The sequence below is a fragment of the Cyprinodon tularosa genome, unplaced genomic scaffold (genome assembly GCF_016077235.1).
Source record: "Cyprinodon tularosa strain WSP-4 unplaced genomic scaffold, ASM1607723v1 ctg356, whole genome shotgun sequence".
Lineage (NCBI taxonomy): Eukaryota > Metazoa > Chordata > Actinopteri > Cyprinodontiformes > Cyprinodontidae > Cyprinodon > Cyprinodon tularosa.
In genome coordinates, this window is record NW_024039070.1 from 277,954 (window position 1) to 302,014 (window position 24,061).

Below are 24,061 nucleotides of genomic sequence, written 5' to 3' on the forward strand. Positions count from 1 at the left end.
TATATACAAACACTCTGACTTGTTTTTCCCTAAATATGCCTTGGGCTACAGAAAGCCTAAGATGACAGAAAATGGAAAATTCAATGGATTCAATCTCAGCTGCTCTGGGCTCTTATTTTCCCTCTGTAATACAAATACACCAAACACAATTTAGGATTGTTGGGGTTAAAACAGAAGGTGTGTTAATAAACAACAAATTTGATATTTTTTGCAATAAGATCAAACAAAGAAAAGCTAGGGAGGGATTTATTCCCTAATGTCCAGCCCGGTCTGAGATGCTGTCTTCTAGTCATAGTGTTAATTTAAATAACGAGTCAATTTAAATGTGACCTTACACATCCACACATGTGCGAACAGCTGCTTATCCTCATTTGATTTCATCTAAATTTTACAAACCTATCCAATATTCATATAATTTCGGCCAAACAAAATAGATGTCCTTGTTTATGCACTAAACTTGGCCAATAAAGCTGATTCTGATTACATAAGTACATAGAAAGCATGTGGGCTGTAGCTGGTGCTTTTGTTACTGGTTTGAGCTAACAAGGAGGTAGCCACAAAACTGATTGGTGGGTAGGTGTGAATAGAAGGGGGTGTAAGGAGCATCTTAATATAACCAATAGAGATGCTTTTACCCTCAGGCTCTGTAATGCAAGATTCCTGCATGTAAACACAAAAAAGTTCAGCTCATTTCAACTTGAGTGATCACCGCTCTGCTCTCTCCATGCGATGCTGCTTTTTGACAACACCTCAGCTCTATCTAGTAGCATGAGGTGAGAGCAGAGCAGTGAATGCCCTCACGGTTTGGGATTCGCCGCTGGCCACATCACCGCCTTTCATGCTATTTTTTTATTCTATTTGCTGAGTATTTTCATATCAGTGGGTTGTCAGCTTCATGCAGTTGAAGCTCCTCCTATTTGATGACACGGTCCAGGGTGTAAACACTGTGCATCTGAAAAGCAGAGTGGTGAACTCCCTGCTGTGGTCATATAAATCACCGCAGACGCCTCGGTTGGTCTGAATGGACCATTACTTTGGTTATTTGCAAACAACCAGCACAATCCAAAGAAAAGAATCGCATGAAATTTTCACAAATATATTTTTTTCTTGAGTCATAGAGAAGAAAGTGCCTCTAAATCATATGGAGACATACAACAATACATAAAAACATTTTGCTATTGAATGAAGATACTTGTCAAAGTAACTTCTAAGGCTCAGAAAACCAGAGCAGGGTGGAATTCTTGGACTTTCCTTGGACACCCCGCAGGATCTAACTATTATAAAAAGATAGATGTTCCTTGAAGTCTCACTGTATTTGTTAGTAGAGCAGCATGATTGGTCCACCTGTTTTTGGTCTGTTAAGATGGGAATGAGACAAAATGGGCTTCAGTGTTTTTGTGAACCATGTTTTTTTAGGCTGGACATACAGCTGTGAAGAAAGCAAGAGGTGCTGAGCCCACATTTGAACCAAAATAAACATGACAGAGCAAGAGGACCCACCCGTAGCTGCTGCTATCACATCTGTTTGGTCAGAATCCACAATTCCATCTTTGAAAGAGGAACTGCAAGAAGCGATTTTTGGTGGCAAAAATGTATAAAAATTGCAAACCACTTTAAAACTAATAAAATCATGATCTAAGGCAGTGGTATTCAAGCCTGGTCTTAAATAACTCTTCTCTACATGTTTTAGATGTATCCCTGTTGCAACACACCTGATTAAAATGACTGCATGACATCCTCAGCCGCCATGAATTGATGCAGAAGCCTGTTAATCATCCCGTCAGGTGTGTGGTACCAATGGCACGGCTGAACTTGCAGGACAGAGAGAGTTCGAGACCAGTATTGAGAACCACTGGTATAAAGACTATCTCTATTTGAAGATATTAAAAAATATCTTGATACACTATATTGCCAAAAGTATTTGCTCACCCATCCAAATTATTGGAATCAGGTGTTCCAATCACTTCCATGGCCACAGGTGTATAAATTCAAGCACCTAGGCATGCAGACTGTTTTTACAAACATTTGTGAAAGAATGGGTCGCTCTCAGGAGCTCAGTGAATTCCAGCGTGGAACTGTGATAGGATGCCACCTGTGCAACAAATCCAGTCGTGAAATTTCCTCGCTCCTAAATATTCCACAGTCAACTGTCAGCTGTATTATAAGAAAATGGAAGTGTTTGGGAACGACAGCAACTCAGCCACGAAGTGGTAGGCCACGTAAACTGACGGAGCGGGGTCAGCGGATGCTGACGCGCATAGTGCGAAGAGGTCGCCAACTTTCTGCAGAGTCAATCACTACAGACCTCCAAACTTCATGTGGCCTTCAGATTAGCTCAAGAACAGTGCGCAGAGAGCTTCATGGAATGGGTTTCCATGGTCGAGCAGCTGCATCCAAGCCATACATCACCAAGTGCAATGCAAAGCGTCGGATGCGGTGGTGTAAAGCACGCCGCCACTGGACTCTAGAGCAGTGGAGACGCGTTCTCTGGAGTGACGAATCGCGCTTCTCCATCTGGCAATCTGATGGACGGGTCTGGGTTTGGCGGTTGCCAGGAGAACGGTACTTGTCTGACTGCATTGTGCCAAGTGTAAAGTTTGGTGGAGGGGGGATTATGGTGTGGGGTTGTTTTTCAGGAGCTGGGCTTGGCCCCTTAGTTCCAGTGAAAGGAACTCTGAATGCTTCAGCATACCAAGACATTTTGGACAATTCCATGCTCCCAACTTTGTGGGAACAGTTTGGAGCTGGCCCCTTCCTCTTCCAACATGACTGTGCACCAGTGCACAAAGCAAGGTCCATAAAGACATGGATGACAGAGTCTGGTGTGGATGAACTTGACTGGCCTGCACAGAGTCCTGACCTCAACCCGATAGAACACCTTTGGGATGAATTAGAGCGGAGACTGAGAGCCAGGCCTTCTCGTCCAACATCAGTGTGCGACCTCACAAATGCGCTTCTGGAAGAATGGTCAAAAATTCCCATAAACACACTCCTAAACCTTGTGGACAGCCTTCCCAGAAGAGTTGAAGCTGTTCTAGCTGCAAAGGGTGGACCGACGTCATATTGAACCCTATGGATTAGGAACGGGATGTCACTTAAGCTCATATGTGAGTCAAGGCAGGTGAGCAAATACTTTTGGCAATATAGTGTATCTTAAACAGTAGAATTTAACAGTTAGGGAATTTAATGGTAATGGATGTGGCACATCTTTCTTTTATTTTTAAAGAGAGTAAAAAAAATTGCTGTTAAGATGCATCCCTTGAAGGTTTTCCTAAACTTTTTAGCAAATTTAAAAGGGAACAAATAAATTTTGTATTATTATGTACTAGGGCTGGGCGATAATTCAATAACGATATATATCGATCGATAGACGTGTGGCGCAATAGAAAAAAAGAGGGTCGATAAAAGTTCGATAAAGAAACTTCCTTCTCATTGTAGCCTATCATGTAGGTTTATGCTAGTCACTACTTCCTCCTAACCAATCACAATTGCGGACCCAGGCACGCCATCACAAAGCGCTGCCCTCTCAAACCACAACACAGAGCACATGAAGCTGTGCAGCAAGGAGAGGCGGAGGAAATTGTTCCAAAGAAGAATTTTTGTAGTTCGCCAATTTGGCAGTATTTCGGTCATGGCAAGTCGGACAAAAAACAAACCACAGTCATCTGTAAAATGTGTAGGGAACCAGTGAAAACGAAGTCTGATAACACAACCAACTTTTTTTTTTTTTTATTGAGAGAAAAATGCTGAGGGGCCAGCAACTTCAAAGTAATAACTCAGGTTAAAACAGGAAGCTAAGCTGAACCATAACGAGGTGCCAGCAGCACCTCTAAGAATAGGGGTGAAAAAAATACCCCATAGAAATGCTAGGCTAAAGGATGAGTTGATTTTTGTTTGGGTTTTGGTTTTTGTTGAGTGGAGTTTACATGGTAGCCTAGTCCTACAATATTTTAATTACCACAAGCTGGTGGTGTACTATTCCCACCCAAATAGAGTATTCTATTTATTTATTTGTTATATTTATTTTGGTCACTTTAGTTTATTCTTTGTCAGTATTTAATAACATAACTCAGGTCTCTTAAGTTATTTTTCTTTAAAACAATTGTTATGGTTAAAAAAGTTGGTTAAATAAATATTTAATTGGAAGTCTGTGTTTGTGTTCTTTACTAAATTTAAAGCATTTATCAATATTATAAAAAGTCCAGACAGAGCTGCACATAAAATATGGTTTCAAATCTTTTCAATAATTATTGATATTGATCAATATGCATTTTTTTTTAATCGATAAGCTTTTTTTCTATATCGCCCAGCCCTATTATGTACCAGATAGTGTTTTTTTTTTGTGTCAAAGGACAGTAAACAAACCATTAAGCAGCATAATGCTTCTTTGAACACAACTAGTAATGATAAACTATAAAATTCATGGAAGTGTAAAACTAAATGCAGTCGCAGGTTAAAAGAAAACAGTTTAGTCGTTTGAAAAAAAGCCAAGGCAACCATCTGAAGGCAATATGAACTTAAAGATTAAGGTTTGCTTTCTGCCATAGTCTTATAAAAAAAGATTTTGTATCCCCCAAGTCATTGTATTGGAGGATATATAATTCCAGTGCTACAGTATTAGGAGGGGCAAAAAAGGCGTGTGGTTTCATACAGTGTATATATAAACTGATATTAATAGTTTTTTTTAAAGACAGCTGATTTTATTTATTTTTTTTTTTTGTTGATTGCAGAAGGATATAGCCCAATTTTGGTCTGTTTGTATAAAGTTATTTACTTAACTTTATTTATAAAAAATTGTCCCTTTTGTACCACAGTGTAGGGTATACCAACTTCTTCAAACTCTTTGGACTTCCACATGCCACAGTATCTTATGACGAAAAAGGAGGAAACAATGCAGCCACCTAACACAATCCAGCTGTTTGTTTTATAATGGTAAAATTAAAAATTAGCAAGCAACAACATGGAGCATGAAGGGGAAAAAAATAAATCAAACACTGCAGACGTTTGGCCGTACACTGGGACAATGTTTAAATCACTGGTTGACTGAGGTGCGGTCTGAGGCCTAAGTCACTAAAATGATGAGTCATTCTTCCCTTCAGCAACCTGAATGCGACATCTGCAACGACACAGAAATCTCAAATGGAGGCAATATGATTTGACATGTTATGGCTGTGGGTTTGCGGCTGACCAGCCATGTTATATTTACCGCATATGATAGTTCTGGACGTCAGGACAACCTCACCCATTTGCAGACAGATGGAGAGCATAGGCGTCAAGGAGGAGCTGAGGTTATAGCGCTCTGCTTGCTGGACTTATGAAAGTGGCTGATAAGGGGAAAGACTTAGGCTCTCATCCCGGCTGCAGCTGGAAAATTAATTGCACCACTTTTAAGACTGTGGACGTTGCAATAATAATCCTCTATTTTAGGTGTTTATAAATAAACCCTGCTTGGGTTACTGCTGCACATCTTTCACATGAAATCCCAATGGATGTAATTACTGAGCAGAGAACCATCATTGGGAATTGCTACTATTACCCTTTAATGGCATACTCCCTGCAGGTGGTATGTAAAAGTGGTTTATATCCTCAAAAACCTTCAGCATCCTATAATTCCAGCAGTAGGTAGAAGCATAATGATGCACAACTTGATTGTAGCACTGTGCTTTCCTTCAGAACAACCTGACAAATTTCTCTAGCAAGTGTGAAAACCCAATTAGAGCCCAACATGCTGAGAGGAGATCAGACGCTGCTGTTGATGCTGACTACAGGCTGACAGAGCCAGAGGGGACTCCCATCCTTTATCATGGGGAGGGGGCGGGGGTCTCCTACTTATGTGCAGCCAGATTGCATAGGTACACTACTTATCAAAATCTCCTGGCATCTTCTTTAGAGCTAAGACCCTCTGATTTTAAACAGTATAGACTGCAGTGTTATGTTTTCAGACCGACTAACACTGTTTGAGGTGCAGCAAACAAAGCATTCCTTTGCTGATTGCCACTGTTAATCCAATATTGACAGTGTCATTTATTTCTAACAACTTAGTGCCATTAGATATAAATTAGGTCTTCTTAGGTTTAATTTGGGAATAAATAACTTTGATGTGGTTATAACTTGTGCTTTAGCTCAAAAGCAACAACATAACACACACACAGAGCTACAGAGAACCTTTTGTTTTCCAAATATGCATAGCTAGGCATCCAAAATGTTCTAGTTTAAAGGCTTTTTTTTATGCATGTTTAAGCTCTGTTGGTGCAGAAGTTAAGGCAAACAGAGCCCATCAGTTAAACTCCCACAAAGACCTTATTGTGATGCAGAGATCAGTTTGAACAGAGAACAAGGGGTCTGCTACTCCAGGTGAGCAATTACAGAGGCAATGTGTTAATCTTGCTGACTGGCACTGTCTCAAGGTCAACGACAGACCCCGCAAAATGGGTCTTTTGTATTCACTTGTGCCCCTCCTTACGATTTTTCATTTCTCAGTGCTTTCAAACACTCGCCTGTGTTATTCAAGTATGATATTTAGAGAGTAACCTTGGAACTTTTGAGGGTAAACAGTTTAGGCGAGACGAAGGGGAGCCAGTTCCGATGCCACTGGCTTACCCACAAACCAACATCACATATGTTGGATGCAGAACATTGGTTAGAATGGGTTTTTTTTTTTAGGTTTATTTTTCACAGACAAAAATAGATGGATTTTTTTATTTATTTATTCAAGAAATATTCAGTTATTTCTAATTTCAAAGTGAAGAACACCAAATATATCAAGTAGTTTTATTTAAAAGCAGATTTGGGTGAGCAGATTCACATCCATTTGTTCTTTCTGAAAACTAAAAAAAAGAGAGAAAAGCTGTATGGCATTCTTTTGATACCGAAACTGTGTCAGTACCTTTCTTCATTTCTGTTCAATTAGGATTTAATTATTTAAACTTAATGATCTATTTTATGCAGACCTCTAATGAATTAGTTTTATAAACATATTGCATGTTCAGTTTAAAACAATAAAAACAACAAATAAGCATTCAAAACATCCTCTGAGATCAAAGCCTAAAATTGTGTTAGAAGAGCCAAGTGTAAACAAAAGACCTATTTGCATACATTAAATAATCTTTTTTTTTTTATGTTTGAATTGTGCAGTTATATTTCATATACCAATGATTATTAACACAGGAAATGAGGGTATGAGGCTCTGCACAACCAAAAATCTTCCTTTTAAAATTTATTGCCAAAAAAGCCTTTCCATTAAGAGTAACCATTTGAAAAGTGCTGTAAAAACAAAAAAATATAGAATTAGGATAACTTATTTTGTTGCTTTTTATTTTTCCTTTCTATTAGGTAGTTGCACTACTGAAAAAAACTTTATATGTGCTGTTCTCTTGATAAGTTCACACAGGAAGATAACTGTGGTGCACTCCTACCTACAATCATTTCCCCTGTCAATAACCAGCAGTGTCTACCTAAATAACCACGGAGGCAAACAGGTTGAGAGTTTAAATGTTGAATTAATACTGATGCATTAAAGGTATTGAGGAGGATTTTCGCGATTTTTCTAAAAGACTCCACCGCTCCACTTGAAAAAAAAAAATGGACATGTACAACTCTGTTACACTTGTGTAAGAGCAAACACGAGCCCATTTCTCCTTGTGCAGGCTCCATTTAAAAGTTGCTGTTTTCAAAGCTCATACAAGTTTACTGTGTCCGAACATCCGCCCTAACCCCAAAATCCCTCAATCGCTATAGCGGGAAATATATAGTGGGCTTTATAGTAGGGCTGCAACAACGAATCGATAAAATCGATAAAAATCTACTTTTAAAAGCGTTGGCAACGAATTTAATCATCGATTAGTTGTGTCGCGCGATTAATGCGTCATCCGCCGCCGCCGTCATCCCGGGGAAGAAAAAAAAATATGGCGGAGCGAGTCAGCGCCGCAGTTGCAGTGTTGCCAACTCAGCGACTTTTCAGACCCCTCCAGCGACTATTTTTTTAAAAAGCGACTAGCGACAAATCTGGCGACTTTTTACGGTGTCACTGGCAGCTTTTGGAGACTCTTACGTGAAAGCATGTATCGTTCCTACTCTTGTCCTCCAGCGGCAGCTGCTGCCGTGGGGCGCCTCCCCCATCCCAACGCCTTTCTCCCTCTCCCACAAGAATCCCTCTCAGCGCTGCAGTCCGAGCCGCAGGATTTTAGTGAGGAGTTTATCCTCAGCGTCCAGACTGCAAATGAAGCGCATGCCCCGGGATTAATACTTAAAAAACCTGCGCTTAGTAAAGTGAAAAAAGTCGTAACATGCGACTTTTGTAAAAACAAATAAACATGGCACGGAAGCACCACTGTTATGACGCAGCACCTGAAAAGAAAACATGTTGGAGCCTTCAATGGCTGATCAGCAAGAGAGCTGATCAGCAGGATGAGTAACCATGTTTGTTTCATTTTAATGTGGGGAAACGTAAGTTAGTTTCTCAGGTAGCTCATCTGATGCTTTCCTTACCATGTTAGTAGGTTACAGACAGTGATAAGGTTGGCTACTTATTTTACTTTTAATTTCATTTGAATTAGCTTAAGCAGCGTTTATATTTTCTTTATAAATAAATTAATTTGCAAATTATGAGGGCAAGGCTTTTAAAGTTTAAATCTTCTGGCAAAGATAAACTAAAGAAGATCCTGCAATTTATGGAAGTAAAGCAGAATAAAATCCAGCAAGATCAGTAATATGTCAATTAATTATCTGCCACATTCCCATGTAAATATCTGTCTTTGGAGGATGTGTTTTTTACCACCCCTAGTTCTCTCATTTTTATTCCAAATACAATTTATAATTTGAATCACAGGGCTATTTTATCTCTATGGTTCAGTATTTTCTCAAGTAGCAACTTTAACTGCTGTACTTTCCTGTCTTAAAAGGCAGAACTCTTCTAGTCTAAAAAAACCTCATTTGTTGAAATGGGGGGGCCTATTGTTTGAACCCCTTAGGGGCTTTAAAAAACAAAAATGCCTGTCTCTTTTTGCGCTTTATGAAACAAAGTAGCCTATATTTTGTGGATGTACAGCTACATTTCTCATGTAAGTTTGCGTAGTTTTAAAACAAACATTTATTTTTCATATTGCACCAGTACAGTTAATGAGAAACCTGTACTTGTGTGCTTGTTTGTTCTGTCTAAAATGTTTATTTTGGAATAAAGAGGTTAATATAAAAAAATATTTTGTGTCCGATTCATCGATTAATCGAAAAAATAATCGGCCGATTCATCGATTTTCAAAATAATCGTTAGTTGCAGCCCTACTTTATAGCAAACTCAGTTAACTGACCATTTGGACAGATGATCACTGCTTTTTTCTCCCCATTGGTCACTTAGCTTCTCCTCCACTGCAACTTTGTTATTAGTTGCTGCTGTCGAGCATTCCAGAATATGTCTGCCTCTTATGACGCCTTTCTTTTCTTCTCATACACTTTGTATAACTTAAAAAAGACTCAGAGAAGGTGGATAAGACTTTGGTCTGGGTCTCTCTCAAACTAAATTTAGCCATCATTTAGACGTTGTGGTAAAGACATCATTGTTGTAGTCTGCATTTTTTTTTCTTTTTTTTTTCCTGCTTGCTTTGATTCTGATTTATTTTCCTATATTTTAATCATGCAAAGCACTTTGTATTGTCTTTGTACTGAATTGTGCTATACAATTGTGCCATCAGACTCTGGGTCCAGCTATTCTAGCTTTCTTCTAAACAAACAGATTGGGAGAGGCATATTTGGTTGGAACTAGTTAACTGCTTACATCCTTTCAGGTAAACATCAATTTTTAAAATCCAGATCTACCCCTTTAAATGCACACTTAACACTCTTAATGTTTAATTCAATCTCATAGTTTCTGTCTCTAGCAAAAAAGAAAACCAAAAAAAACACAATAAATTAGATTGTAGTTTATCAGTTGGTTTAGTCTCATATATACAGTTAACCAAAGTGTTCATTACTTAGGAAGTGAAGTAATGCTCAGTTTTTACTTTTTCTTCCTGGTAACAAAACAGATCCCTGTCTTTATTATATATATATATATATATATATATATATATATATATATATATATATATATATATATATATATATATATATATATATAAATGCCTGTCAATCTGAACAGGCCCCAGATTGAAGGCAGGGATTAAATTTGGAATCTCCCAGATTTATGCGATTTCTAGCTCATGGTATTTTTTTTTTACTTGCCACCTGCCCAGGCAGGCCTTATCTGAAAAGGTCTTAAGGAAAAAGTCTGCGGTTGGGGCATAATCCTATTATGAGCAGCAAATCTGACTGAGAGGCACAAACACCATAAAGGCCATCGACCAACTTGGGGCTGTGGAACACTACTTTCCTGCTTTATTCATCTACCTATAAAAGAGAAGCAAAAAGTTATTGAAATACAAAAAATTATAAATAACCTATCCTCAGACAGACACTAAACAAATAGCTATGCCACTTACTTCATTGTCCTAGATTTTTTGAGTTCATCTTGAAGCAACGGCCAATCAGAAAAACACAGAATCACCATCCTATCAGACTCACTTTGTTGGAATTAAGACAAGGCAGTATAAGCAAAATCATCAAATACAAACCAACAAGTATCTTAATGAATCTGAAAGATATTTTTTTAATCATATCAATAAAGATATGTATTTTGATATTTGGTGTGTATCTGTAGAGATAATCCTCAAAATGCACAAATATATAGGTATAAATACTGATATTTATCGACATAAAAATATTATACAATGACAGCTACTGAGCTATAATTTTGGATAAGGATGTCCTATCAAACTCCAGGCGTTTGCTGAAGGTTCCGCTTGGTGGATGTTTGAAATTTATGTTTATAACCTAACCGTCAGTCGCACCCACAGTAGCACATGCATCTGCCTTTTATGCAGCCAGTGCTTGTAAATCACAGCTTATTATTTGTAAGGCTTGAAAACTCTATTTAGACCCTTTTTTTTGTTAATCAGCCCTATCAGATTTTTTAATAACAATCTAATCAAAGACAGAGAGATAGAAAAGTTGATAAGGCCACAGAGTATTTTTTTTTCTGTATTTTTTCCCAGATGCTCATTGCTCTCAACTGAGGTCCAGTCCAGTCCCACACCACCCACCCCATTCCTTGGCCAGTGAACCAGTGGGCTGGTCTGTATTTCAATTTCGGGGCATGACAAAAGTACAGGCTAGAACCAAATAAGGCACCATCCCCAAGTTTACGTCAACTCGGGCCTGTCGATGAAGTTTGAACTTCTCTATATGTCCATTTCACCCACTGAACTATCGTTCATCTATGACAATGTAAACTCGGTTTTGCATTCTATGACCACTTTAAAGCTAACATGGTTGAAAATTTGCTGCTGTGCTCCATGTTTAGCTTACAGGATTCCTACAGATTTCAAGTTCACATTTCTATGCTTCTCCAAAAATATTTTTTCCCCACTTAAGGTTTTTTATAACTAGGAATTAAACTGGAACATTTAATGCACCTGTACAACTTGGTTTTTATCTTTCATGAGGTCTAAAAAATGATTAAACAACCGAAAAACTAGCTTCTAATGATCACGGTGCCGTCCGTACCTTTTTTGATATCTGAAATGAATTAGACAAGAACCATGTCAAAATCATTAAGCATTGAACTTGAGATTCCTGAAATAAGACATTTAGTATCTAACACTAAATGTAGATTTGAAGCATAATATGCAAATCCCAAAAAATACGAGGATAGGAGCAGACATTCTTTCTCAAGAAAAGAAATACCCTCGATGCTAAGGTCTTTAGCTAACTTGCTTTATTAACTTTATAGGATTAAATATTTAGTTTCCTGCTATTAAACAAAACATTATGATGCACTAATGCCTTGAAGGAGTATCTGGTTGTAGAGGGAACCCTTTTAATGCACAGCTAACAATACTAAAGAAGATTTGTCCTTTAAAGGGCTAGAAAATTTCAATGACTTTCAGAGGGAGGCAGCAGCTATTTTTGTAAGAGCTCTAATGAGGATCTTGACATCCCTTTTTTAGCGTTGATGTATCAGGAAGTAGTGCACCTATCAAACTCACACACACAGTTAGGGTTGTGTGGCCATGAGTTTACTGTAATAACCAGCCAAAGTATGCACAATAATTTCTCTCAGTTTCCCTCCAGATTGGGGCTACTGGAGAGGTTTCAATGGCAGGTTGAAGAGAGGTTGGAGGGAAGGAGAGGAGAGAAGCTGGAGAGGATTTCAAAGGGTTCTAGGGCTGCGCCGATACACAAAGGGCTTTATATTAGGGGCCACTCTCAGGTTCTCCTCTGCAGTAAAAGCTAATCCAAAAATGTAACATTACACTGCAAAATAAAGGCTTTTTTCAACTATTAAAATCCAATCTTTATTGAACATTTAAGGTTCCGTTTTAATGCCAAGGGGACTACTGGATAGAAAAAAAAAAAACCTACTTTGATCATTCTCAGCATTAGCAACAGAAGTGGAAATAACATTGTGCATTTAAAAGAGTGAAGAAACATTAATTTCTTCACACTGTTATTCCCCTCTTGTATGTGTTTGGCTGCCTGAGGGAAGAGAGGGCTTTCATATCATTGCAGTACCTGTTGGTAATAAGAAAATCCATGTGATTTCATTTATATTGTCGTGAAAGAACATACTTACATTTTTTTCGCTAAAGATGAAACCAAATTCAAACTAAAACAGGATGAAAAATGCTCATTAGACCTTTAAGAGATAAAAAGTGGGTTTAGTTTATGTTTTACAAAAAGGTTCACTGCATTGATCAATTCAGCTTGGTCTGGATTCAGAATCTATGAACTGTGGCCTGTGCTCCAGCTGCCAAAACAAGAGGCCTTACATGCTCTTTGCTTTTTATTCACTGTCATGGCAAGTGCTGAAATAGCAGCAACATGAGCAGTTAGTGTCATTCATAAATTGATTTAACTGCATTGTAATCAATCTGAGGAACCACAGGGCTTCTCTTCTTCCTCCTCTTCAGCGTTTCACAATAATAGGTGGCTCAGCGATCTATAATACAACAAAGTCGCACCAAAGGGGATGGGAGGGTAGAGGTGTTTCCTCAGGAGGATTACAATTAAATTATAATACTTTGGCTTTTTTTGTAATAGTTAGTTTGTTGCACAGTCAAGCATAAAGTTTTTCAGGCAAATATTTAAAAGTATATTTTTTTTGTTTTGATATTTAGATAAATAACCCCTATAGAAGATGGGTTCTACTGATTTATAGCACTAATAAATACCACAGAATTAACAAAAATGCAAACAAGAGAAAATAAAAACAATTAAACAATACAAGACTTTCAATGAGTCACTGGTCTAAAGCAAAGGTGAAGCCACATAACTTAAAAAAGACTCAGAGAGTTTCTAAGGTTAGGGACAGGATGTCACTGTTGTACTTGAGATACAACATCCCAAATCAGACATGCATACAAACCTAATTGGAAAGAATCACAGCTATGCTATTTTAATTCAGGAAAGAAAATGTTTTAACTGTATTTGGACCCTTGCCTGACCCAATTTTCATGGTAGACGAGAGAATACAGAAATACTTTCAACATTTATGTGTGAATTAATAATGTTAAAAGGGACAGCTTAGAATGCGAGCAGTGTACTTGTTAGCACTACCTTGCACTAAGGACTGGGACCCAATTCCTTTTTTCTTATGCATAGAATTTGCACAGTTTCTCCTTATTTTAGGTGGTGTGATTATTCAGATACTCCAGTTTCCATCCACACTTAATGAAAATGTAGGGGTGTATGATTGTGTGTCCTGCACCTCTATGTACTGCTATATGAAGGACTAGCGACATGTTAGGATAATACCATGTCCATGTTCCAAATAGCCCTGTTCTCATGTATTCATTTACTGAATAAAAAGGTAAACTGTCTTTCTTTGTAGAGAAAAGATTATGGCTTTAGAGATTGGAAGAGAATGGAGTAAGTAAATAAAGATCTTTATTTTTGCAAATTACCGCTATGATTAACAATATCAGACTAGATATCCTGTCCAATACAAGTGTTTTTTATTTTGTATTATATAGTTCTAGTTGTCAGCGTTGCATGTTGCATTAATTACTGTTTCAAACAGCGGAAAAATCAGTTTTGAAATCTAATACATTTTAGCAAGTGAACCTTCCCTTATACAACAATCAATTACACATGCATGTTGCCTCTAGGGAAAAAGAATTGCCTGCCTTTGTCCTAGTGCACTCTACCATCAGTCATGAATTATCCAGGATTCAAAATATTTGAGGAAGACATCCCCTAGAAAGACCTGGAGGGAGGAGTACACTTTTTCTTTTCTTTTAATTGGCTTATTATCTAGATTTATACACTTCAACTGAAAATAACTGGGGTTGAAATTCTCTGCAGCTGTTATTGTTCTGGGTCAGCAGATGAAAAGTTTGGAAGCAAAAGGGGCTCAACAGCAGTTCAGCTCAGCCCGTGTGAATTTGCAGCTGTGGTTAAAAATTAGCAGTAAGTCTCTAATGAAATTCCAGTATCTTCACACTTGGGGGCCCAGGGTAATCAAATGGTTCAGTTTGTGGACCACCAACCATGCAGGTGGTTAGACTGAAGTTTCTTCACAGGCCAGCAAACAAGTCAGTGGATAAAGAAAAAGCAAAAAGATTTAACCAATAAAAGAGATATTTCTCTTCAATAGAGGAAAGTAAGCTCACAAGAACTTGCAGCATTGCTAAAATCAATCTAATAAAAAAAAAATCGTTTCATTTCTTTAAGACATAACTAATACCTGGATGTTAAGGTTTTTCATCACTTCTTCACCCCAGAGGCGTTCTTGTTTCAGTCAGGAACCAGCAGGACTCCTGCACCACAAATCCAGCCGCTGCTGCTTCATAGTTCTGACTTACAAACTGATCTACTGCAGCAAATGGCTTTCTTCTAGGTTGAATTCAACAGAGGGAATTGAATGAAGACTGTGTTCTCCTTACCTCTACCGTGAATCCAGATGAAGCCTCTGCAGATGGTATGCAGGGAAACTCAGCTGATGATGGTTATCTGTCAGAGTCGGTCAAGATGTTTTACCTCCAACATAAACAACTCCCCTGTCTGTCATGTTTCCAGGCTTCAGAGGTTCGTTTGTGGATCCAAGCTCGTAGGGTTCTGGTTCAGTAATGAGCTCCAGCCTGCTGTGCACTGCGAAACCCGCTGCACGCTCCTGCGTGTCGCTCGGAGAGGGAAGGGGAAGTGTTTATGTCTCCCAGGGCTCACACCCCTTCTTCCCCTTGCAATCACGGCTGTAATTTGTTTGAGTCGACGCTTTGATTCGATTTAAGCAGTGGATAGATAGGTTTTGGGTTTTTCTCCCTCTTTTTCTCGGCTGTCCGATGTGCTGACAGCTTCATGCTGCAGGGAGGAAGCGCCGCACCGTGCGCCCTGCGCTCCGACATGGACCAACAGCACTGCCTGCTGTACTCAAAGCGACACAGCACAAAGATCCATTGATTTCTGGGCCAAGCAGGTAAGCTCTGACTGCCAGGTAAAAATCACACAGAAGGTCTGTGTGTTCTGAGCAAAATTTGAATAAAATAACGCATATTAAGGAATAAAGGTACACAATTAGAAATGAAGCTATACTATTTGATTTTATATATAGCTATAAAAACTTGGAACATGTGGGATGATGAATGTGGGAGAATAGGTGCATTCACTCAGATCATAGTCAAGTGTACACGTTTCATGTTGATATGTCATTTTTAGTGTTCAACACATCATTGTATTAAGATGAATAAATAGAATTTATTCAATAAAACCACAAACCTTCCCAAACAGGTCCTGGCTCCTAATTTCAGGGTCAGTCTGCTTTTAAAAAACATGACCACAGAAACAAAAACACAGATTCAAAGTGCACAATTGTTTGCTGCAAATATGCATCAAATAAGAGCACCGTGCAGAAAAAAAATGCTATAATTTGAATAAAACAGAAATCTGTCCAACCTTATTTCCATAACTGCTTTTCTTTGCAGGGTTGTAGGGTGGGCTGGTATCCATCTTTAGCAGTCATTAAAGCTAACCTTGGACAAACACATCAGTCAATTACAGACCTACACAGATGCACAAAGAAGCATAGACAATCTCATACCTATGGGCAATTCAGAGACCAGTTGATCTAAATGTCCAGGTTTTTAACTGCTGGAGGAAACAGGAGTATCCAGAGAAACACCTAAATTTGGATGTGCTCTCATTTTATTTACATATGTCGATTTTGAAAACTGTTTTGAGAATGGATAAATGAAATATATTATTGTGGACAATAAGTACTGGCAAAGCACAACTGTAAATAGGGTTTTATGTTTCTCTAACTTTACTGGTGATACGGAAAAAAAATTCAGATTTTGGGCAGCTGTGACTCAGGAGTTAGGGGTTTGTTCTGTAACCAGTAGCCATGCAAATTTGTGGTGTTTCTATTTGGTCTAAAGCGAATTAACCAAACCACAAAGTTTGAAGTCATCATATGTCTTCATCCACATCATGTTGACATTAATGGCTGTAGTAAGAAGGAAGAAGAGGCTGCTATCTAGCACCGACCACAGATCAGTGATGGAGGAATGTTTTAATAAATGTCTTGCCATCGAGTGATCTTAAAATGTCAGTAATGGTAGCTATCTGCCATGCTTACACGCATAATGGGAATATTCAGACAGATGGCGACAGCAGAAACAGCTAATCAGTCCTGTAAAGTAAAATTTTGCTATGTCAGAGCTGATTTAAAAAGTGTTTTTAATATCCCATTTTAATAAATCTGTTTTTTTTTTTTGCAAAAGCCAAAAAGCACGTCAAGCGAGCAAACCTTAGCGAATCAAAGGTAGTTGTTTTTAAAATTGTGGTTTCCATCATTCTTTCTAATGCGATACCTCAAAATGTGTATTAGAAAAAGCTGAAGGAAATACGCTTAGTAGGGGTTGCCAGTTCAAACCCCTTGACCCATCTGTCCCAGTCATTGTGTTCCTGGGCCAGTCACTTCACCCGCCTTGCCTGTTATTGATGGTCAGAGGGCCCCTGGGGTACCAATCAGATTTCACGGGGATCAATAGCACCCCCTCCCAATTCTAACTCCGCCCCTGCTCCAGTTGCATGCCACAGCTTCTGTCATTGCTGTTAGTTGTCTAACCATCAGTTTATGGAGTTGATAAAGCTCTATGAGGTATTGGCCATTTGCCATACATACTGAATTCACTTCAGGATTGAAAGAAAATAACATGATTTTATATATATATTTATTATATATTTTTTTTCATTCACAATTTGGTTTAAACGTAGAGAAACATTCGTATCTAGATGTAATGCAATCAATGTACACATAACATTGATTTATGTCTAAATGAAATCTAGCTTTCAATTTAAGTCTGAGTTCCATATACATTTTTAAATTCACTTAAAGGCTATTACTTAGTGATTTTATTACTTTTTTTGTAGAACCAGTCACATTGTGCATACAATGTTTTTGAAAGCCAGAAACAAACACACTCAGCTTCCTCTTCAAGTTCTGACTCTGATAAGGAGTCAGAACTTTTAAAAATATTTCAAATTCTCTCGGGGCTTGCTAAGCTAACACAGGGATCACCAATCCATCTCAAATTCTTTCCACTTTCATTTCATTCAGTCCTACATGCTACTGCTTAATGTATTTTTGCTGTTTTTAAGCATTTTTGAAATTATTGTATAGCAGCAGTGTCGGGTTTAAATCCCGACCCTGGAGGCTTTTTTGTCTGTTTGCATATTCTCCCTGCATTCATGGGTTGTCTCTTAGTTCCCCCACGACTCTATGTGAAGTTTGCATGTTCCCCTGTGCATGTGTGGATTCTCTCCTGGTACTATGACTTCCTCCTCTTGTAGTTCAAAAACATTCATGTTAGAATAATTTGTTCCAAGGTTAGAGCATATGCATATATGCTTGTTTGTTCCGTGTCTCTTTATGTTGTCCTGTACTGACAAGTTTTCCAGGCCAGGGTGAAACTGGTCACTGGTTTAATCATCTCTGGAAAATGGCACACACCCTCTCCTTAGTACACCCTTCAAGATGAATGTATGAATTTTGCTTTTTGAATTTAACAGGCTGTAATTATGTTAAATACGTTAGCTAGGTATTACCATAGGTAATTAAGTTAATTGAATATTAAGAACTAACTCATGAAAAAAAAGCTGTAAAGAAGTTTAATAAGAAATTTTCAGTTCAGACACAATCAACAAAAAGATGATTGAATTAGCTTTAAATTATGGCACTGTTAAAATAATTTTTTCACTATAAACGTGTTTATAAATATATGGGCTACTCTGATCCCTTGGTGCTCATTTATTTTATTTGCTCCTTAGAATAGTCTGCTCCTGAAAGATAATTGCATTAGCTTACTTGGACCTTTTATTTATAGTGTGAATGATTTCTGTGTAAGCCAGACCTTTAAGTCAGTGTTTTTTCTATGTTTTCTTTATATTCAGTTACTAATGTTTTAAGATTAATTGAAGGTTTTTTGAACAACCGAACACAAACCCACCAATATTTAAGGGTTTCTGGTTAGAAATAAAGTTTCACCAACTTTAGCAGTTTCTAACATTTGTTCAGTTTTTACTTATTTCCAGAGATGGGAAGTAACGAAGTACAAATACTTCATTACTGTACTCAAGTAGATTTTTCTGATATTTTTACTTTACTTTACTACTTATTTTTATGGTGACTTTTTACTTCTACTCCTTACATTTTTACACAAATATCTGCACTTTCTACTCCTTACATTTAAAAAAATTGGCTCGTTACTTTAGTTTTGAATCATTTCAATGGAGTTACCGTTATTATTTTTCACGTCATCAATACCAAATTCAATCTAATTGGATGGGAATCTACGTTGCATTTGACGCACCACTACAAGATGAATCGACAGATTCGGCGGTATTCATTCGCGGCAAATCCTTGCAGCTTGGTGGCGGTGGCGTTAGCATAGTAGTATGGACGACGAGATGAAAATGAACACAATGTAGATCTAGTCCTATTGGCAGACATCCATTTAAAAGGCAACGGCATGAAAAAAGTGGTTTTCTACTTTAAGTAAATTTACAAGCCTGTACTTTGTTACTTTTACTTGAGTAAAGAAGTTTAATCAGTACTTCCACTTTTACCAGAGTATTTTTTAACACAAGTGTCTGTACTTTTACTCAAGTACGGAAAGTGAGTACTTTTGCCATCTCTGCTTGTTTCTTATTTTTTCCTCACATGCTTCATGTGTTGCTCTTGTTACCTGCTACACCTGTCTTCAGACCTAAATGCTTCTTTTCAACATAATGATATAATCCAGGTCTATCTTTTCAGGTTATTGGTAGCATAGTTTCTTAAATAACAATAAAGTACTTTCGCCTCCTGCATCTAGATTTTAGCTATGTTGAAAGCTCTATCCATATACATCAAACTGAACCTGTAAGTCAAACCACTTGCTGGGCAGCAAATGAAAAATCATTTTAAACAAAAATTCAGTGGATCAATTTTGTTAAATTGATTTATTTTAACCTTTTTTTTTTTCTTTTTTTTTTTTGCCTCTCACTCTTCTTATACTGTTATGTCTCTTGTATATTGTATTGGATGTTATTTTTTTGAGGGATGCTGCAATTAACTTAGCTTTTTAGTCATTTCTATTTTATTGCTGATGCTACTTGACTATAAGCTGTGAAGTGTTAGCGTTGTTTTCTTACATGATATCAGCAAATAAATACATTTCCTCAATCTTAGGTTTTTTTGAATGCTCCAAACTGATTCAGAGTGTGAGACATTTATGTTTCTTATTTGTGGTGAGATTGTTGAAATAAGGCTTGTGTCATATCTTCAGCGCTCCATCACATATGAAGAATGTGATGGTAAGTGAAGGTAGACAACAGTTTTAGAAAGGAGTTAAATGTTTATCCAGAGGGCAGTGAACCAGGAGCGTATTGGCTAATCTGGGGTGCTGATCTGAAGGTCTGTTCTTGGTTCTGAGATTGTGTGGTTGCAGACAGGTCTTCCCTTTGAGTGAAGCCAGGTAGGGAAGAGAGGGGTTCCTGATTGTGTGAATAAAGTTAAGTTTTCTTGGAGGTTGAATCTGAGGCATAACTCCTAGGATGTGTTTCAGAGAAGAGCTGGATTTTAGCAAAGGCAAAACTTGGACAGAATCAATTTCTCCATTGGATTGTAGGGGGTTCCAACTCCAGTCTTCAAGAGCTATTGTGCTACAACTTTTAGATGCACCCTTTTTCCAAGGCACCTAAATCTAAGGTGAGTTGGAACTGGGTACAAACATACCTGTGTGTTTCCACTAAGGTTGAGAGTCAGGTGTTGACGACTGACAACAAGCTTCTTTTAGGCTTCAGTAAACAGGCTGATTAGCAGCAGATGTGTGAAACTCTGCAGCTCTACTCAACCTGCCAGGAGAACCGGAAGGAAGTGAAAAAAAATTATAGCACATCTAGATCCCTGACAGTTTACTTTTCACTTCACTCATATTTGTGTTAAGAAATGTATATGCTGACAGCACAAAGAAGACCCTCTGCATTTTTCAACTTGACTGCAGAACAGTCCAGTTGGTCTTTGGTGTTCCCCTTTTGATTAGAGGGTCCTGAGAAGCTTCTTATGCATTAGTCTGGTTTTGCATCCTCCATTGCCTGATCATTAGCATTTGTAAGAAGTTTTTCTAGAACAAAAATACACAAAGTCTGTGAATAATAATAGTGGCACCTTGTAAGAACACTTGTTTAAAAGAAATATCACAGAAAGAAGTGATATAACAATAATGGCAGTGTTCAAACATGTCATTTTTGTGTAGTTCAACAACTGGAGGCTATATGTAGAATGCTGCAACTATCATAAACCCTTATAAAATGAGGCAAAGAGGTAAGTACTTATCATACAGAAGCCAACCCTTCCTGTCATGTTGTGATTCGCTCAGTTGGTTTTCAATTTTTCCTGTTTCGCTCTCTGATTTTAATTCTTTCTGCTTCACCCCTCTCAAACCCACCTCCAGATGTTTAGCCATGTGTGGCGGTGTTGTACACAGATTTTCTGCTTAAACCAGGATGATCATATGCCCTGTTTAATTTGTTTTTTTTTTTTTTTGTGGGGCAGGGGTGGGGGGGCATGTAGATTGTTGTTCAGTCGGTTTCTTACCAAGTCTGCTGTTTAATTGCAACTGAAGTTGCATTGCACGGAGGCATGCACAAAATAAACATTTGCATGCAGTCAGAGGGAAAAGACAACACATTATAATAAAGATATAAGAATTGATTCATTTCTATTCCTCTCTTATATTTTAAAGAAAGAATGGTTGGGTTTTAACTTAGACGTTAAATACTTCCTTAAGTGTCTCGTTAATGCATCCTTATTCTCTGCATTTAACCAAGTTAAACCACACACTTCAAAGCACTTTATTGGGATTCTATGCGATACTTCAACACAGAGTGGATAATTGTTAGGCAGAGAGAGAAAAAAAATACTTATTTTTGCTAAAATTAAAAATAAACTAAAAAGTGTGTTGCACATTTGCAATAAGCACCCCTGAATCAATACTACTCAATAATACTCAAATTTCAAGAATTCCAATAGATTCCAATGATCAAGATTTAAAATTCATTATTTCCGATTCGGTCCAATCTTAAGTTGGATTGTATCTAATATAACATATTTTTATGTGTTAACTAAGTTACATGACTGTGTTGTTGCAACATTCAACATTCAACAGCAAATTAATAATGTAACTAGATAATGGCAGCTGCAAGTTCAGTGGAAAATGTATTATTTTAAACTACTTTAAACTATGGTTGTAACTTTCAAAACTTCAAGTGATATGAATACTTTGCAAAGAGTAGTGCATTTCCCTCTTGCCTTAACACCAGTTTTCAGGACAAGCCATTGCTTATTAAGTTTTGTTTCTAGTTTGTCCTTGAGGGATATCATGCTGACTCAACATTGATGACTCCACATACTTCAGCTGCATCAATTCACGGGTTGCTATTGCCAGCAGCACTGTCATATACAATTATCTCCTCTACATGGTGACTCAGCTGCAGACCTCTACTTTTAAAATGACCAGCAAGCAGCACTGGTATTATTCATGCTGAATCAGGCAAAAAGAGTGGGACAGGGGCCAATGCACTCTGAAGAACTCATTCCAGTACTTGAGCTTAGTGAATTTGATTTTGTAGGTTCGATTTTGGTAAACAGCTCAGGCAGATGTTGCAGAACCACTCTTCTATTATTAATATACTGTTCAATGACCCAAACACACACAAATTGACGATAAATCGTGCAGGAAGAGATTGAAATCTGAAGGAAGTTCTCACAGCAGGCATGCTCTGTGAATTGGCCACCATGCAGCAAACAATGAATTATCTCGCCCTAAAACGCAAAGCATAAAACCAGACTGAGTATAATGGCCTCATGTAAAATCTCTTCCCTCATAGGAATATGTTGGTGGTGAACTGAATCCAGCGAGGGGGGGGGGGGGGGGGGGGGGGAATCACATTCTCACCACTGTTTTTTTAGTTTCTCCAAATAGATTTGTTCGCACAAAGAGCAAAACACAACATGTCTACAGTGTTATTTTTCCATGACAGGAGGAATCAAACATTTCTCAATACAGAAAATGATTTACAACTAAAAGGAAGAAAACAGTCTTTTAAAGAAATGTTGGCCGACACATGTTAAATGTTGGATTCTTGTTAGTTTCCCCCACGAGATCAGTCTTACTCAGTGCCAAAACAAAGAACATCATGAGAAATATAACACAGCCAAAGTATGAAAAAACTTTAAAGTTTAGAATTTTCATCTGATATTCACACGCTAGCATTTTGTATCTTTATGCAGGAAAACAAAAGCAAAAAAAGGTTGAAAGTGTTTTTCAGAAGACAGCAAACAGACCTCATACTGACATCAGAAGTCAACCTCTTCTACTCAGAGAGACTTTAAGACTCGGTTTTTTCAAAAAGACCTTAAAAAAAAAAAACAAGGTTTGAAAGCCCATCTGTGGTGGTTTAAGGGTTGTTTGAAGAGATTAAGCTGAATGACAGTATAGACTAAAGCCTGCTGGGAACAAAGAATTAAGACTACAACTAGTGATCATTATGTTGGAATCTTTGGATATAAAAACTAAATCTAAACACAGTTTCATGTGAAAACCCAAGGAAAATTTTATATTTGTCTTTTTCTAAAACATTTGTGGACTTCATGTGGCTTTTAGAAATGCAAGTTATATAAAGTAAGAGATTATAAAAATGACTTAAATATTTTGTAACAGATAGAACAGGTCAAAGGTAGACATGTGAGGAGCACCAAGAAAACAGCGTACACACAAAAAAGAAAGAAATACAGCTGACCTAAGATCTGTGGACAATGCTGAAGAATATAACCCTAGCTAAAACTCTCAAAGCACACATCCAGGGACGCCAGAAGGCGATATGTTGCTACCTCTGGGTATGCTAAAGATTGAACTGTAGAAGAGCAGATTTGCTATGGTAAATTAAATGAATGCATCACATGCACCTATCAACTTGATCTAATAAGTGGTCCTTGATCGGCTTGTGGAGATGGAAACATGCTTATCAGAGCATATTGATAGGTTTGACTGCATGGAGAAACTAGTGTGAATAATCAAAGACATTGGCTCACGTAGTGGATCTTTGTGGATCTGCTGAAAAACAACACATTAACTGACCGGCTAGAGCTGGACAGAGCCTCATGGGCCAAACCCTCTGAGGATCAGAAGCCATGGCCAGTTATTGTCAGCTTATTTCGCTTTCAAAGTCCTAGCTACTGCAAGGAAGAAACAGCAACAGCTGTTATACACAGTAAAGGCTACCGGATCTTTGTTTTTCTTGATACCAGCTCTTCTCTTGCTAAGAAGTGTGCAGCCTTCAGTACGATCAAGGATAAACTTTTTAGCAAAGGTGTCCTTCTTCCTCTGTGCTTTATCTCGCACATCAGAAAAATGGACTACAGATTTGATTGAGGCTGCTGCAGAGAGCCTTGACAATGAAAACTTTCTGGCTGATTAAGGTAACTTGATTG

The 24,061-nt window shown here is 37.8% G+C and overlaps 1 protein-coding gene and 1 long non-coding RNA gene across 8 annotated transcripts in view; one reads left to right on the plus strand and one right to left on the minus strand.

Annotated features, from left to right (window-relative positions):
- The window catches only part of wscd2 (WSC domain containing 2), a 56,696-nt gene extending 41,257 nt beyond the window's left edge, over positions 1–15,439 (minus strand). For all 7 annotated transcript variants that reach the window (XM_038295440.1, XM_038295442.1, XM_038295439.1 and 4 more), the window contains exon 1: positions 14,976–15,439. The gene's annotated coding sequence lies outside the window, so the exon portion shown is untranslated. The remainder of the gene's footprint in view (positions 1–14,975) is intronic.
- The window catches only part of LOC119790094, a 51,708-nt gene continuing 42,667 nt past the window's right edge, over positions 15,021–24,061 (plus strand). The window contains exon 1 of the long non-coding RNA XR_005281675.1: positions 15,021–15,505. This is a non-coding gene — a long non-coding RNA (uncharacterized LOC119790094). The remainder of the gene's footprint in view (positions 15,506–24,061) is intronic.